Below are 16,742 nucleotides of genomic sequence, written 5' to 3' on the forward strand. Positions count from 1 at the left end.
GCCTGCAACATGATAAACTTTAAGTTTAAAAACAAAAAGGATTTAAAAAAAAAAAATACAAAAAGTTATTTACAAAAAAAGTTATAAAAAAAAAAAAAAAAGGCAGGCTGTGCTCAGATGGGGGGGGGGGGGCTGTGCTCAGATGGGCTGCGGGTGGGCGTCAGATGGGCTTGGGGGGGGGCTGTGCTCAGATGGGCTGCGGGTGGGCGTCAGATGGGCTGGGGGGGAGCTGTGCTCAGATGGGCTGCAGGGGGGCGTCAGATGGGCTGGGGGGGGTGGGTTGCTGTGCTCAGATGGGCTGCAGGGGGGCGTCAGATGGGCTGGGGGGCAGCTAGGAAGGGAAGTCTTCCTCATCAGAATGCTGGGGAGTGCTCAGATGGACTGTTCTTGGATGGGCTGTGCTCAGGCGGACTTCTGCAGATACCTAAAGACACAATGAAATGGCCGTAAATACACAACGCACATACATGCACAAAAAAGTGGTACACAATCTTTGGAACCATGCAGTGTCACTGGGTAGGAGAAACCAAAAAAAAAAGACATCACTTACCCTTCTGCATTTAGCAGGGGCATGTTTCAATGTCTCCTGCAGCTGGGCGGCCACCTACGCCATCATAGCCTTTGGCATGGAGACCATCACTGCACCTTTAAGTTATCAAGAAAGGTAATGGTTTCAATTCACATCGGTCATGGAACAAAGACGATGTATTAAAAAATATTCAAAATATGAACCATTTCTTACGTGTTAGAACATTGAAGAGTGTCATACTCTTCAGTGGCTTCTTCCCCTTCTTCCCACGCACACTGTAGGCGCTCCACACCGCATGTGTGGCTACAGCTGACAGCACCCGCCGGACTGTGTCCGCCAAGTCTCTGCCACCAATGGCACCTAGGTATTGTGTCTGCAAAACAAAGACAGTCATTTACTGTACCCTTCCCTGCACTGCAAAAATAAGACAAAGTTCTGCCCTGCAGACACTCACCATCTTCCTCTGATGTTCCCGGTCCTTCAACCTGGCCTCACAGACCTGCAGCTCCTCGTCCGTTTGGGCAGGGTTCAGTACATCCAGCACTTCTCCCTGGGCTCCAGACTCCCCAGGCCGCATGCTCTGGGCCAGTTCCCTCACAGTCCGTGCAAGCTCACGGAGTTGCTCCCGCATCTCTGAGAACTGCTGATGTACAGACCTCTGGAAATCTAGATAAACACAGATGTGGCTATAAGTACATTGACATAAAACTAAATGAAACTCAAAATATATCCCTGCATGCAACATGAAGTAGTCCCATACCAGCATCTGCAGAGCAGCATCGATTAGGTAGAGGGGTACATGGAGTCAATGGTGCTGGAGCCGTTTTATTGGGCGACGGCATCACAGACCTAACTGAAAAACAAAAGGGATAAAGGAAAGGGATTAGCAGGAAACTGTATGGTGTTGGCAGCATGCTTTGGCTTCTAGCATTTGAAGGAAAATAAATTAAGACATTAACAGGTAGACATCACAACACCACAGCAGTACATGCCACTCTTACCTGGTCTGGCTGGGGTGCTATACATGAAGCCTGGGCTCGCATGGTTTTCGCTCACAGGGGATGAGCTCGGAAAATCTGCAAGATGAGTAAATGGTATTCAATCTAAAAAAGCCAATCACAGAGCTAACTGAAAACCTAAAGGGATTAGCAGGAAACTTTATGGTGTTGGCTTTGGCTTCTGGCATTTGGAGGGAAACTAAATAAAGACAAGACAGGTAGACACCACAGCAGTACATGCCACTCTTACCTGGTCTGGCTGGGGTGCTGTATGATCTGGCTGGGGTGCTATAAATGGGGCCTGGGCCCCGCTCGCCCACATGGGACAAGCTTGGAAAATCTGCAAGATGAGTAAAATGGTATTCAAAATAAATAAAAAATAGTCCAACTATCAGTGTGCAGTAGGCATAGACATTTCATTTCAACACAAACATGCAGTTTCAGTTTTAACAGGAACGCCTGTTTTTGACTCGAACTCCAACAATACACACCGATATTACTAATGTGGCAAACAAAGCTGCCTCCATCTTTGTTTCGAGCTAACGCTATTGTCTATGATACCGCGGTTACCTCGTGGGTGGCATTGTTCTCAGTCTCCCACTTTCCAGATAAATGGAAATATATAAAGCATTATCTTGGCTTCGCCTTCACTGTTGCCTATGTAATATTAGCCTAAGATTCGTGATGGCCTTAGAAAGCCTGACACGAGCGAGCTCCCAATGTGAGTCTCAAATTCAGCAGTCAAAAACAATTCACATTTCCCTCAGTCCAGCGGCCATTTTAGTGTTCAACGTTACCTAACACAAACTACCAGCTCAGACCGTTCGCTTATGTTTCTGCAAATGTTCGCGGCGAACACAAAGCCAGCAGTAACAGAAAAAAGGTTTTATAGGTGCAATAGTTTGTCGGAGTATTTGCAATATTGTCTAAACGTTAGCCAAGTTCGGGCCTTGACTTAGCTAGCTAACATTAGGTAGCGTGCTAGCTAGCATTAGGTAGCGTTAGCTAACATTAGGTAGCGTTAGCTAACATTAGGTAGCGTTAGCTAACATTAGGCAGCGTGCTAGCTAGCATTATGTAGCGTTAGCTAACATTAGGCAGCGTGCTAGCTAGCATTATGTAGCGTTAGCTAGCATTAGGCAGCGTGCTAGCTAGCATTATGTAGCGTTAGCTAACATTAGGCAGCGTGCTAGCTAGCATTATGTAGCGTTAGCTAGCATTAGGCAGCCCTACTAACACAATCAGGTTGCAGCAATGTTGCAGAAACGTGCAATTTAGACTTTTGTATGGTCCACTCAACGTCAAGTTAAACGTGCATGCAACGCAAACGCGGTATCTGCACACAAGTTGCTGCAACGTGCAGGTCCAACGTGTCTGCAACGTGCCTGCAATGTGTACACAACGTTGTGATTTCCGTGATGATTTCGATGTATATTGCTGCAACGTTGTATACACGTTTATATATTACTTTGTTACGTTGCTGCAACGTGGTCTACACTTCCGTTGGCTACATATATAATTTGCATTACAAAACAAATCAGCTCTTTGCACAAGCTCCACTACTTCCTGACTCTACAGGCATAGTTCTTTACCGTCCTATACTATTGGATAGCAATAGCGATGAATCCGGTGTGCAGCACACCTGATCAATCACTTCCATCCACTAGTATAGGACAGGAAAGAAATACGCCTGTAGAGTCAGGAAGTAGTGGAGCTTGTGCAAAGAGCCTATTAATGTCATAGTCAATGCAGCAAGCAAAATTATGGTACAAAAGTTATGACAACACCATTCAGTCAAGAACAATTTATTTTATTAAAAAAGTACACAATGTCTGGCCTGCAACATGATAAACAAGTTTAAAAACAAAAAGGATTAAAAAAAAAATACAAAAACAGTTATTTACAAAAAAAAGTTATTTACAAAAAAAATGGCAGGCTGTGCTCAGATGGGCTGCGGGTGGGCGTCAGATGGGCTGGGGGGGGGGGGGCTGTGCTGAGATGGGCTGGGGAGCAGCTAGGAAGGGAAGTCTTCCTCATCAGAATGCTGGGCAGTGCTCAGATGGACTGTGCTTGGATGGGCTGTGCTCAGGCGGACTTCTGCAGATACCTAAAGACACAATGAAATGGCCGTAAATACACAACGCACATACATGCACAAAAAAGTGGTACACAATCTTTGGAACCATGCAGTCACACTGGGTAGGAGAAACCAAAAAAAAAGACATCACTTACCCTTCTGCATTTAGCAGGGGCATGTTTCAATGTCTCCTGCAGCTGGGCGGCCACCTCCGCCATCGTAGCCTTTGGCATGGAGACCATCACTGCACCTTTAAGTTATCAAGAAAGGTAATGGTTTCAATTCACATCGGTCATGGAACAAAGACGATGTATTAAAAAATATTCAAAATATGAACCATTTCTTACATGTTAGAACATTGAAGAGTGTCATACTCTTCAGTGGCTTCTTCCCCTTCTTCCCGTGCACACTGTAGGCGCTCCACACCGCATGTGTGGCTACAGCTGACAGCACCCGCCGGACTGTGTCCGCCAAGTCTCTGCCACCAATGGCACCTAGGTATTGTGTCTGCAAAACAAAGAGTCATTTACTGTACCCTTCCCTGCACTGCAAAAATAAGACAAAGTTCCGCCCTGCAGACACTCACCATCTTCCTCTGATGTTCCCGGTCCTTCAACCTGGCCTCACAGACCTGCAGCTCCTCGTCCGTTTGGGCAGGGTTCAGTACATCCAGCACTTCTCCCTGGGCTCCAGACTCCACAGGCCGCGTGCTCTGGGCCAGTTCCCTCACAGTCCGTGCAAGCTCACGGAGTTGCTCCCGCATCTCTGAGAACTGCTGATGTACAGACCTCTGGAAATCTAGATAAACACAGATGTGGCTATAAGTACATTGACATAAAACTAAATGAAACTCAAAATATATCCCTGCATGCAACATGAAGTAGTCCCATACCAGCATCTGCAGAGCAGCATCGATTAGGTAGAGGGGTACATGGAGTCAATGGTGCTGGAGCCGTTTTATTGGGCGACGGCATCACAGACCTAACTGAAAAACAAAAGGGATAAAGGAAAGGGATGAGCAGGAAACTGTATGGTGTTGGCAGCATGCTTTGGCTTCTGGCATTTGAAGGAAAATAAATTAAGACATTAACAGGTAGACATCACAACACCACAGCAGTACATGCCACTCTTACCTGGTCTGGCTGGGGTGCTATACATGAAGCCTGGGCTCGCATGGTTTTCGCTCACAGGGGATGAGCTCGGAAAATCTGCAAGATGAGTAAATGGTATTCAATCTAAAAAAGCCAATCACAGAGCTAACTGAATGGGATTGGCAGGAAACTTTATGGTGTTGGCTTTGGCTTCTGGCATTTGGAGGGAAACTAAATAAAGACAAGACAGGTAGACACCACAGCAGTACATGCCACTCTTACCTGGTCTGGCTGGGTGCTGTATGATCTGGCTGGGGTGCTATAAATGGGGCCTGGGCCCCGCTCGCCCACATGGGACAAGCTTGGAAAATCTGCAAGATGAGTAAAATGGTATTCAAAATAAATAAAAAATAGTCCAACTATCAGTGTGCAGTAGGCATAGACATTTCATTTCAACACAAACATGCATACCTGGATTGTACAGCACACGTGGATTGTACTGGACCGCTGGCAGAGGAGTCCAGCGGCCATTTTATATTAACGCTAACTAACACAAAACTTAACATCTCAGACCGTTCGCTTGCTTATGTTTCTGCAAATGTTCGCGGCGAACACAAAGCCAGCAGTAACAGAAAAAATATTTGCAATAGTTTGTCGGAGTATTTTCAATATTGTCTAAACATTAGTCAAGTTCGGGCCTTGACTTAGCTAGCTAGCACTAGGTAGCGTGTTAGCTAGCACTAGGTAGCGTGTTAGCTAGCACTAGGTAGCGTGTTAGCTAGCATTAGGTAGTGTGTTAGCTAGCACTAGGTAGCGTGTTAGCTAGCACTAGGTAGCGTGTTAGCTAGCACTAGGTAGCGTGTTAGCTAGCACTAGGTAGCGTGTTAGCTAGCACTAGGTAGCGTGTTAGCTAGCACTAGGTAGCGTGTTAGCTAGCACTAGGTAGCGTGTTAGCTAGCACTAGGTAGCGTGTTAGCTAGCACTAGCTAACGTTAGCTAGCTAGCATTGGGCTTCCAATTCCTGAACTTAGTTTAGCGTGCAGGTTATGAGTTACTTCTGTTTACTTAAATTATTACCGGTAAGTAAACAAATAAATAGCTAAACCAACAGTCAAATCAATGTAATTTGATGAGAAAAAACCCCGAGGTGACGTTAACTAGATAACTTACCAGAGATGAGTGCGCACCACACAAAAAAAGTGTTTTAGTCCCCAATCTGTTCTCTTTATGGCTTTAAACCACAGCTTTCGACGGTTCCTCTGAAAAGGGTGACATCTCGAGGGGATGCTGAAGAATCTGAGGCCATCATCTTGTTCTTTTCTGTTTGTACAGTTCACAGCACAGCAGCTTTGAGGCATAATTAGCTACATGAAACGAGTAGCTAGCGAGTTCGTTCCTCGTTCGCTCGTTCCTTTTTCCCGAAGAGGCTGCGTGCTCGCTCTGCTGTGACGTAGGCGGTGAACCCATCTATAGGGAGGGAAAGTGATCTCATCGCCCCCTAGTGGAAGTGTTCCATAATGCCGAGAGAATGAATGGGATTTCTCGACACGTCTTTTGAAAAATGATATCTTGGTCGACACCGAAACGTTAGTTTTAATTAATGAAAAAGCATTAAATGTTAACAAACAGGGAAATATAGAATCAATAACATTTCTAAGATGAGTTATTCACCTCAACATAGTACAATATGAAGGATATAAGCGAAAATTTAAAAAAAGAACAAAAGACAGGAGCAGTTTGCCAAAGAATCCTGCCTACTTTAACTGTGAACCAAGCAAGCAGTGACGTCACGGGATAGCCCGATTGCAATCCTATTGCTAGCCTAATATGACTTTAATCCAACGTCACAGCAACGTTATTTAACGACGTTGCAGGGACCCATATTGCCAATGTTTCTGCAACGTTGCAGAAAAGTCTAATTAGACTTAGGAGGGTAAAGTTATTTTCGACCTTAGATGGACGTTGTCACAACATCGCCTGATGGTAACGTTGCAACTTACCTAAGTACAACTTATGTGCAACGTTGCTGCAACCCACTGTGTTAGTAGGGAGCGTGCTAGCTAGCATTATGTAGCGTTAGCTAGCATTAGGTAGCGTGCTAGCTAGCATTAGGCTTCCAATTCCTGAACTTAGTTTAGCGTTCAGGTTATGAGTTACTTCTGTTTACTTAAATCTTATATTACCGGTAAGTAAACTAATAAATAGCTAAACCAACGGTCAAATCAATGTAATTTGATGAGAAAAAAACCCCCGAGGTAACTGGTATAACTTACCAGATCTGAAGTGCGCACCACACTGTGTTTGTTGGTCCCCAATCTGCTCTCTTTATGGCTTTAAACCACAGCTTTCGACGGTTCCTCTGAAAAGGGTGACATCTCGAGGGGATGCTGAAGAATCTGAGGCCATCATCTTGTCCTTTTCTGTTTGTACAGTTCACAGCACAGCAGCTTTGAGGCATAATAAGCTACATGAAACGGAGCTCCTGGCTACTGTGGCTAGCGTTGCCTTTTTACCCAGAGGCCTCGTGCTCGCTCTGCTGTGACGTAGGCGGCGAACCCATCTATAGGGAGGGAAAGTGATCTCATCGCCCCCTAGTGGAAGCGTTCCATAATGCCGAGAGAATGAATGGGTTTTCTCGACACGTCTTTTGAAAAATGATATCTTGGTCGACACCGAAAAGTTAGTAGAATTTTTTTTCATTAATGAAAAAGCATTCAATTTATAACAAACAGGTAAATATACAATCAATAACATTTCTAAGATGCGTTATTAACCTCAACATACAGTACAATATGAAGGATATAAGCGAAAATAAAATAAAAAATAAAAAAGACAGGAGCAGTTTGGCAAAGAATCCTGCCTACTTTAACTGTGAACCAAGCAAGCAGTGACGTCACGGGATAGCCCGATTGCAATCCTATTGCTAGCCTAATAGGACTTTAATCCAACGTCACTGCAACGTTATTTAATGACGTTGCAGGGACCCATATTGCCAATGTTTCTGCAACGTTGCAGAAAAGTCTAATTAGACTTTAAGGGTAAAGTTATTTTCGACCTTAGATGGACGTTGTCACAACATCGCCTGATGGTAACGTTGCAACTTACCTAAGTACAACTTATGTGCAACGTTGCTGCAACCCACTGTGTTAGTAGGGTAAGGACTGACCACTTGATCAGCTTACCTTCATTTGCCTATATTGGTTGGGCAGGTCAAAAGTGTACATTGAGGCAGATTACAAATGACTCTAAGTGCTCTAAAGGAGCAGCCATGTTGCTTTGTCCTTTTTAAAAGGTCCTGCAATAGTCCAGCGATGTCCTGGAGATGCCGAGGATTGAACTCGGGGCCTCATACATGCAAAGCATGCGCTCTACCACTGAGCTACATCCCCAAGTGCTGTGGGACAATTGCTATCAGAGCACTAGGGGAAGGAGTTCAGGAAATGCTCTTTGCTCCACTGGCAAGAGAGTGTTGCACACCAGCAAGAAAAAAAGCCCCCATCGAAGGCCATACACTGGTAGCACATTAGTCCCTGATGCTGTAAGGCAATTGCTACCAAAGTACAAGGGGAATAAGTTTAGGAAATGCTTTTCGCCCAACTGGGAAGAGAGCGTGGCACACCAGCAAAAGAAAAAAGCCCCCATCAAAGGCCACACACTAGCAGCACGTCAGTCCCTGATGGTCTAGTGGTTAGGATTCGGCGCTCTCACCGCCGTGGCCCGGGTTCGTTTCCCGGGCAGGGAACTCTTTAGAGGAGTAGACAAAACCTGCTGTAATTACTGCCAAAAAGAAGCTTATTTCTGTGGGCCCAACCAACACAAAAACAATTCCTGCTTCCAGCCAGATTTGAATGAGCGACCTAAGGAGTACTGCCTTGCAGACTACATTTCACCTACAGTCCTCCATTCTACCAACTGAGCCATCTAAGGACTGACCACTTGATCAGCTTACCTTCATTTGCCTATATTGGTTGGGCAGGTCAAACGTGTACATTGAGGCAGATTACAAATGACTGTACAGTATTCTAAAGGAGCAGCCATGTTGCTTTGTCCTTTTTAAAAGGTCCTGCAATAGTCCAGCGATGTCCTGTAGATGCCGAGGTTTGAACTCGGGGCCTCATACATGCAAAGCATGCGCTCCACCACTGAGCTACATCCCCAAGTGCTGTGGGGCAACTGCTATCAGAGCACTAGTGGAAGAAGTTCAGGAAATGCTCTTTGCTCCACTGGCAAGAGAGTGTTGCACACCAGCAAGAAAAAAAGCCCCCATCGAAGGCCATACACTGGTAGCACATTAGTCCCTGACGCTGTAAGGCAATTGCTACCAAAGTACAAGGGGAATAAGTTTAGGAAATGCTTATCGCCCAACTGGGAAGAGAGCGTGGCACACCAGCAAAAGAAAAAAGCCCCCATCAAAGGCCACACACTAGCAGCACATCAGTCCCTGATGGTCTAGTGGTTAGGATTCGGCGCTCTCACCGCCGCGGCCCGGGTTTGTTTCCCGGGCAGGGAACTCTTTAGAGGAGTAGACAAAACCTGCTGTAATTACTGCCAAAAAGAAGCTTATTTCTGTGGGCCCAACCAACACAAAAACAATTCCTGCTTCCAGCCAGATTTGAATGAGCGACCTAAGGATTATTGCCTTGCAGACTACATTTCACCTACAGTCCTCCACTCTACCAACTGAGCCATCTAAGGACTGACCACTTGATCAGCTTACCTTCATTTGCCTATATTGGTTGGGCAGGTCAAACGTGTACATTGAGGCAGATTACAAATGACTGTACAGTATTCTAAAGGAGCAGCCATGTTGCTTTGTCCTTTTTAAAAGGTCCTGCAATAGTCCAGCGATGTCCTGTAGATGCCGAGGTTTGAACTCGGGGCCTCATACATGCAAAGCATGCGCTCCACCACTGAGCTACATCCCCAAGTGCTGTGGGGCAACTGCTATCAGAGCACTAGGGGAAGGAGTTCAGGAAATGCTCTTTGCTCCACTGGCAAGAGAGTGTTGCACACCAGCAAGAAAAAAAACCCCCATCGAAGGCCATACACTGGTAGCACATTAGTCCCTGATGCTGTAAGGCAATTGCTACCAAAGTACAAGGGGAATAAGTTTAGGAAATGCTTTTCGCCCAACTGGGAAGAGAGCGTGGCACACCAGCAAAAGAAAAAAGCCCCCATCAAAGGCCACACACTAGCAGCACATCAGTCCCTGATGGTCTAGTGGTTAGGATTCGGCGTTCTCACCGCCGCGGCTTGGGTTCGATTCCCGTTCAGGGAACTCTTTAGAGTAGACAAAACCTGTTGTAATTACTGCCAAAAAAAAACTTATTTCTGTTGGCCCAACCAACCCAAAAACACTTTCTACTTCCAACCAGATTTGAATGAGCGACCTAAGGATTACTGCCTTGCAGACTACATTTCACCTACAGTCCTCCACTCTACCAACTGAGCCATCTAAGGACTGACCACTTGATCAGCTTACCTTCATTTGCCTATATTGGTTGGGCAGGTCAAACGTGTACATTGAGGCAGATTACAAATGACTGTACAGTATTCTAAAGGAGCAGCCATGTTGCTTTGTCCTTTTTAAAAGGTCCTGCAATAGTCCAGCGATGTCCTGTAGATGCCGAGGTTTGAACTCGGGGCCTCATACATGCAAAGCATGCGCTCTACCACTGAGCTACATCCCCAAGTGCTGTGGGGCAACTGCTATCAGAGCACTAGGGGAAGGAGTTCAGGAAATGCTCTTTGCTCCACTGGCAAGAGAGTGTTGCACACCAGCAAGAAAAAAAGCCCCCATCGAAGGCCATACACTGGTAGCACATTAGTCCCTGATGCTGTAAGGCAATTGCTACCAAAGTACAAGGGGAATAAGTTTAGGAAATGCTTATCGCCCAACTGGGAAGAGAGCGTGGCACACCAGCAAAAGAAAAAAGCCCCCATCAAAGGCCACACACTAGCAGCACATCAGTCCCTGATGGTCTAGTGGTTAGGATTCGGCACTCTCACCGCCGCGGCCCGGGTTCGTTTCCCGGGCAGGGAACTCTTTAGAGGAGTAGACAAAACCTGCTGTAATTACTGCCAAAAAGAAGCTTATTTCTGTGGGCCCAACCAACACAAAAACAATTCCTGCTTCCAGCCAGATTTGAATGAGCGACCTAAGGATTACTGCCTTGCAGACTACATTTCACCTACAGTCCTCCACTCTACCAACTGAGCCATCTAAGGACTGACCACTTGATCAGCTTACCTTCATTTGCCTATATTGGTTGGGCAGGTCAAACGTGTACATTGAGGCAGATTACAAATGACTGTACAGTATTCTAAAGGAGCAGCCATGTTGCTTTGTCCTTTTTAAAAGGTCCTGCAATAGTCCAGCGATGTCCTGTAGATGCCGAGGTTTGAACTCGGGGCCTCATACATGCAAAGCATGCGCTCCACCACTGAGCTACATCCCCAAGTGCTGTGGGGCAACTGCTATCAGAGCACTAGGGGAAGGTGTCGTGTAAAATAATTTACTATGTCTTGGGTCAAATTCCAAGAAATAAATCTAAGTCCAGAAATAAATCTAAGTCCAGATTGGTGTTCAAAGTTCCAAAATAACTTCAGAGTCCGAGAAGAAAAACCAACTCGAGGCACAAAGAGTCCAAATGCGATTTGACTTTAATGCTCTTCAGAAACAAACAGCATATTAGTCGGAGCTTCCCCGGGAAAGAACAACTTTTCCCTTTGTCTACTTGACCTTTATAGTCTTATCTACAAACACTCCCCTCCACCCTTGACCACATCCCATTTTCCATACATCACTACTTTTGCCACCAATCAAATGATGTCTAGTTTTGCTGGCTCAGCAAATAACTCATGTTCTACATTCATGTCCCCCCCTCCTCCCAGCTTCCTGGGTGCCCCCCCTCCCAGCTTCCTGGGTGGAAGGACTGTCTGCTTTTTGAGAGGAAATGGGGCCCGACCGGAATCTCAACTGCCCCCCCACAGGAGGAGGAGAAAATACTTATAATTCTCTGCATAAATCAGCACTATTCTCTGGCTGCTTTGGGAGGAGATGAGGGGAAGAGAAGGGATTCAACAGGAAGAGGAAAAGAGACCTTATTGCTGTACTCTGTGCTTTGCAGAGTCAGCATTATATCTCTGACTGCTTTGGGCCTGGCTACTTGGCAGGAGGTGAGGAAGGAGAAAAGAGCATCTTGATTCAGTGGGGACATTCCATTCTCTACACATCCGTTCCTGGTGGCTACATCTGGTGGTGACTTTTTATCTACTATCCCTCATGCGCAGCTGGTTATGTAGAACAAGATTACAATATCATGACATGATTAAAATGCAGGGGAGCTAAATCAAATTAAATCACAACATTCCCCACTTTGTGACTTTAAAACTTAGTCACATTCAGACCCAAAATTTCCAATATTACTTATTAAATATTTCAACATAAACAACAACTCCTAGATATGAAAGTACGGTTATAGACCGCACGTATACGCAGCTCTTTATGGCTGGACGACCCGAACAACATTCCCCTCCCTTGCTCACACATGTTTTATCAGTCTCCTGACCATAGAGATCCTGCTCAATTCGGCAAAGTTTGTTCTACATATCTTCAGCTATATTACAAGACCTTATGTAGGTGTATGGTTTACACAACACACAGATAGAGTAAAAACACAGTACACAGTACAAGCCACATCACCATTAACTGAACACGGCAAATTGGATAGTTACTTCACCTATAGCAATCACCTTCTACCAGTTCTCCTTAAGTAAATTAACACAAGGGGATGTTCCGCAGGTTTGAGTTCCTAAAACCCCACGATTGCCCAACATAATACCGCCCTTGTGTATTAAAATACCTCAGTCTGCGAGAAACTTTATAAACCACTAAGCCCTTGTAACTGAGGTTCTAATACTTATCACTGGATAAACACCACTTCATCCTTTTGTTTGTCTTATTTGGAAATGGTTATGGCCGAACAGCACTTTGAGTGCAGGAACAGTAGTACAAAAAGACAGTCTCAAAACATCAATAAAAACTGAAAACTATTTCTAGAACATTAGTTACATTATGTTCTTGATGGTTATAATGTTGATTGCATAGTGACCAAGTCTACTTACTACAGTGGTATACATTACTTCAGATCACTTTACAAGTATTATTGTGGGGTACATTTGATTATACATGTTATATTGATCCCACATAACCCCCTACGCAGGGGTCTCTCTTCAGTAGTTGACTGGGATGCTCCTCAGCAGCTCACAGCTCGTCGAGCCTGCTTCCTAGGGCATCCATTCTGGCGATGAGGTAGAACAAGTGACGGCGGTTTTCCTCCACGATTTGCCTCGTGCTGAGCCTCCTCCCGGGCGTCATCGTGGGGATAGACTGATCCTGATAATATCTGATGCGACGCTGGCCCGCACGGCGCAGACGGCGCATCTCTGATTTATCCTGACGGGCGGGCAGTTTATCAACAAGTTTTTTGAACCTGGCCAACGGCATTCTACCCAGGCGCTCCTCTGTGCTAGGGGTGCAGGGAAACCATGACAGATCCATGTCCTCCTCTGAGGAAATGTAGCTGTTGTTCTCCGACCAGTTGCGTGACCTGGAGCGCTCTGGGGGTGTGGCCAGCGGCTCCACCTCGATGGGACCAAACGGGCTTTGGGGTACCACCACTCTAGGCGTGCCCTGCATGTCTACTCTCCCCTTGATGGTGCTTCTGCTGGGATGAGTGATGATGGTGCTAATGGCACCTGGGAATTCCTTTTGAGGGGCGGGAGTCATCATTGATGACCGGGGAGCAGACTGCGGGGTTTTGAACCCGGTGGGTGAATTAGCTGGTGTAGTGGATGGCCAGGTTGTCGCACGGTGTCTCCTGAAGGCTGAATCAGGGGTCATCGGGCACATCTCGAGGGTTGGAGGACCGGTAGGTTCAGGGTGTTGCACGGCGTATCTCATAGGCAGGAGGATTGGTTGGTGGTCCTGGGACAGCTGCATCTTCCTCCCAGGCTACACGACCTGTGGGGGGTTATGAAGTAGGCCCAGGGGGTACACTGCTCTATCTCTACATGGGGCATCTCATCTAACACTCTAGACCCGTGCGTGACCCTCCTGAGAGTCATCCTGACCTGTGGGGAACTGGCCTTGCCTAGGGGCCCTATGGGTTGCCAGAACTGCTGATTCCCCATGAATTAGATGCTAATTGTGGATGGGGGTATTCTATATTACCTGCTGCCCATCGGTTGCGGTAGGAGGCAGATGGTAGGGGTACACTCGTCGAACCCTAATAGGGATATTAGAGGCTTTTTACTGCGGCTGCACGATATTGACAGAAACATACATTGCCGCTATACACTTTTTTTCCAATATTTTTGGCGATATGTAAAACCCGGCGTGGGACGCTCCGATTGGTTTTCGTCATCTTCTTTAATCTTGCTACTTGCTACCTGTGCTGTCGCCAGGCTTTTTACTACATCAGCCTTTCGGTAGCCGAAACAATGCCAAATGTCAGACGTTGACTTTCTTTCAACCACTAAATCCGCTCTATCTATATTTTATTTTGTTCGGATATGCTGTCTGATTTGAATATTTTCTGCTATTCTCGGCTGTTCTATGTTATTCTTTTATGCATTATAACCGTCAAAACACAATTTCCAAACGGTCAGAGTAGAGAGATAGAAAAACCCAGCTGGTAGGTTACTGAAAGAATGAATACTGCGAAAATTTAGTCTATTGACTTTGTTTGTTTTTTTGAATTCTCACTACATGGCAGAAGAAAAATAGCTTTTAGAGTAGCCTACCATCTGCTCGTTTTACACTTCCCTGACTGCGCACCCAAATCTCTGCTTGATTCCTAGCATTCTGAATGCTACTCTGACCATGATTCCCCCAAAGTGTCGTCCATTATCAGAACTATAGAATTATTTGCCACTGACCTAGCATCTAGTCCTGGTGTGGGTAAGGGATGTGCGCAGCGACTACTTTTATTGACGATTAGACGGTGATTTTATAACTGATAACACGACTAGTCAAAAACAAGATTCTCAAGTTTCTACAACACGCTTGAGTATTGGAATTTAGTCATACTATATTGTTGCACATATTTCTGTCACGTCTTGACTCAAACAAATTATTCGGCTATTACTCAAACAAATTATTCGGCTATTTTAATTAATATAAGCACACTTTAGTGGCAATGTGCCGTGCTGCTAACCATTGAATAGCATACAGCGAAATACTATAATATTAAAGACTCGGAGGCCCAATGAATTGTTGGGCCTACATTTGTGCTTGTTAGTCTTCTGGCCTAGGCAATAGGCCTATTGATTTCGCTTTTTTCCTTTTTGTCACGCACATTGGTGCTGGACCTACTTTTTCCTTTTTGTCACGCACATTGGTGCTGGACCTAATATAATTGTGGTGACTTAATAATCCCTCTCACTAACACATTTATTTTCATTACGATTTTAAACAAGAAAAATCTCTACTGTACCCGCCATATACTGTTTCACCTCCCCCCTGGCGCAATGGTCAATACCATGCGCATCCCTAATTACAAACCAGAATTGACTGCCCTCGTGGACTACAATGGAAACTAATGCATTCGAGAGGTCTACAATTGTGAACCATTTAGCATTTTTAACTCTCCACTCTGCCAGTTCTCCAGGCCCTGCACCTTCTTTTCCTGAAAGATAGGTGTGCGCACCTGGTTGCCCATGGGTAATTCACTGATTACTCCTTTCTTAAGCAAAGCTTTAAACACAGGCCTAATTGCCCTCCACGCTTCAGGCTTGACCGGGTATTGTTTCAGACAAGGGCGATACTTCCACCTGGGTGAAACAACAACCGGTGGGGCCAAATTCACTAAAACCCACATCATATTTCCCTGTTGTTCACAGATCCGGGAGGGTAGCAAGACGCTCCTCATCTCCCAGTTCTGTGCACCATCTGACAACTCCCTTCGTTACATTTGACAACAAAACAGACGCTCTTAGCCGCGTCAAAGGTAACTTCACATAATTCTTTAAACAGGCAGTCACTCCCCACTTGCTTGAACATTTGTACATGGGGGAGGATTGATGAGTTGCACCACCAATCGTCTGGTATCACATGACACCCTCGTATCCATGGCCCCAAATCGCACCATTGATCCTTTGGCGCTTCACTAGAGACACATGAGGAGAAGAATCAGGCATGTTAAATAGACCCTTCTGGGTTTCAGTCAATTTAACAGAAGCGGCACAATTGGCTCCATGCCGACAAGTAGCTCAAACCTAACGCTGTCTCCACCTGCTCCTCCTCCCACCTTTCCTCAAATCTGCTCTCCCTTCCCTCGTGCACATGAGCCGGTGCACCTTATAACATAAGCTCAGTGTCTGTCTCCCCTAAGCGTGTGTGTGCATGAGAGAGCAAATCAGTGGTAGGAGAAGTGATCAACCATTAATATACATACAGTGGCTGTTTTTCTCTAGGCCCTCTCTGACTCGTGGACAGTTTTTAAGTCTTTAACTTTTCAGTACCAGGCCCACTGGGGTCGGTATAATGTGACGCTCAAATGCCTAAATTAATTCCCTCTCCACCAGGTTATTTGAACCTACACTAGCAAACATGAAACTGTCTCCGCTTAGGTTTCTAGTTTGCAACTCATTTTAGGATGATACTTTAAGCTTTCTTTGTTAATGAGTTATGATGCCCGCTCCTGTGTCCACTAAAAATGACACCATTTCACCATTTCACTTAGGTTTACTCCCGGTAACGAGCTTATTAGTTGTGGTGTATCTTGGGCATCGCACCCTGTGAGTGGTGTAAGCAATGCTTCTAAATCAGTGATTCTATTCTGCACTAATACTTGTGTATCAGGGGAAAATGGAACGAACTCACCCCCATCGCCTCGTGCCGCCCGCCAGTGCCCCTCCTCTCGTGTTTTTGATTCCTTGCGTCTGCTTGCCGGGTGCCACATCTTTGCATTTGGGTTGTTTGCCGGTCAGTAGCGATGGCGCTGCTCCTGGCCTCCCTCAAAGTTCTCCGGGCATTCATTCTT

At 45.7% G+C, this 16,742-nt stretch overlaps 2 long non-coding RNA genes across 2 annotated transcripts; both read right to left on the reverse strand.

Moving 5' to 3' along the window:
* Positions 1–288: 288 nt before the first annotated feature.
* On the reverse strand, positions 289–892 carry LOC311322458. Its single transcript, XR_014630933.1, has 3 exons — positions 743–892; positions 551–645; positions 289–424 (listed from the first exon to the last, which is right to left on the reverse strand). It is a non-coding gene; the product is annotated as an uncharacterized lncRNA (long non-coding RNA).
* Positions 893–3,991: 3,099 nt separating this feature from the next.
* LOC311322192 lies at positions 3,992–5,187 on the reverse strand. Its single transcript, XR_014630913.1, has 5 exons — positions 5,167–5,187; positions 4,978–5,066; positions 4,738–4,812; positions 4,191–4,402; positions 3,992–4,111 (listed from the first exon to the last, which is right to left on the reverse strand). It is a non-coding gene; the product is annotated as an uncharacterized lncRNA (long non-coding RNA).
* Positions 5,188–16,742: the final 11,555 nt, after the last annotated feature.

The sequence above is a fragment of the Borostomias antarcticus genome, assembly GCF_949987555.1.
Source record: "Borostomias antarcticus genome assembly, chromosome: 20".
Lineage (NCBI taxonomy): Eukaryota > Metazoa > Chordata > Actinopteri > Stomiiformes > Stomiidae > Borostomias > Borostomias antarcticus.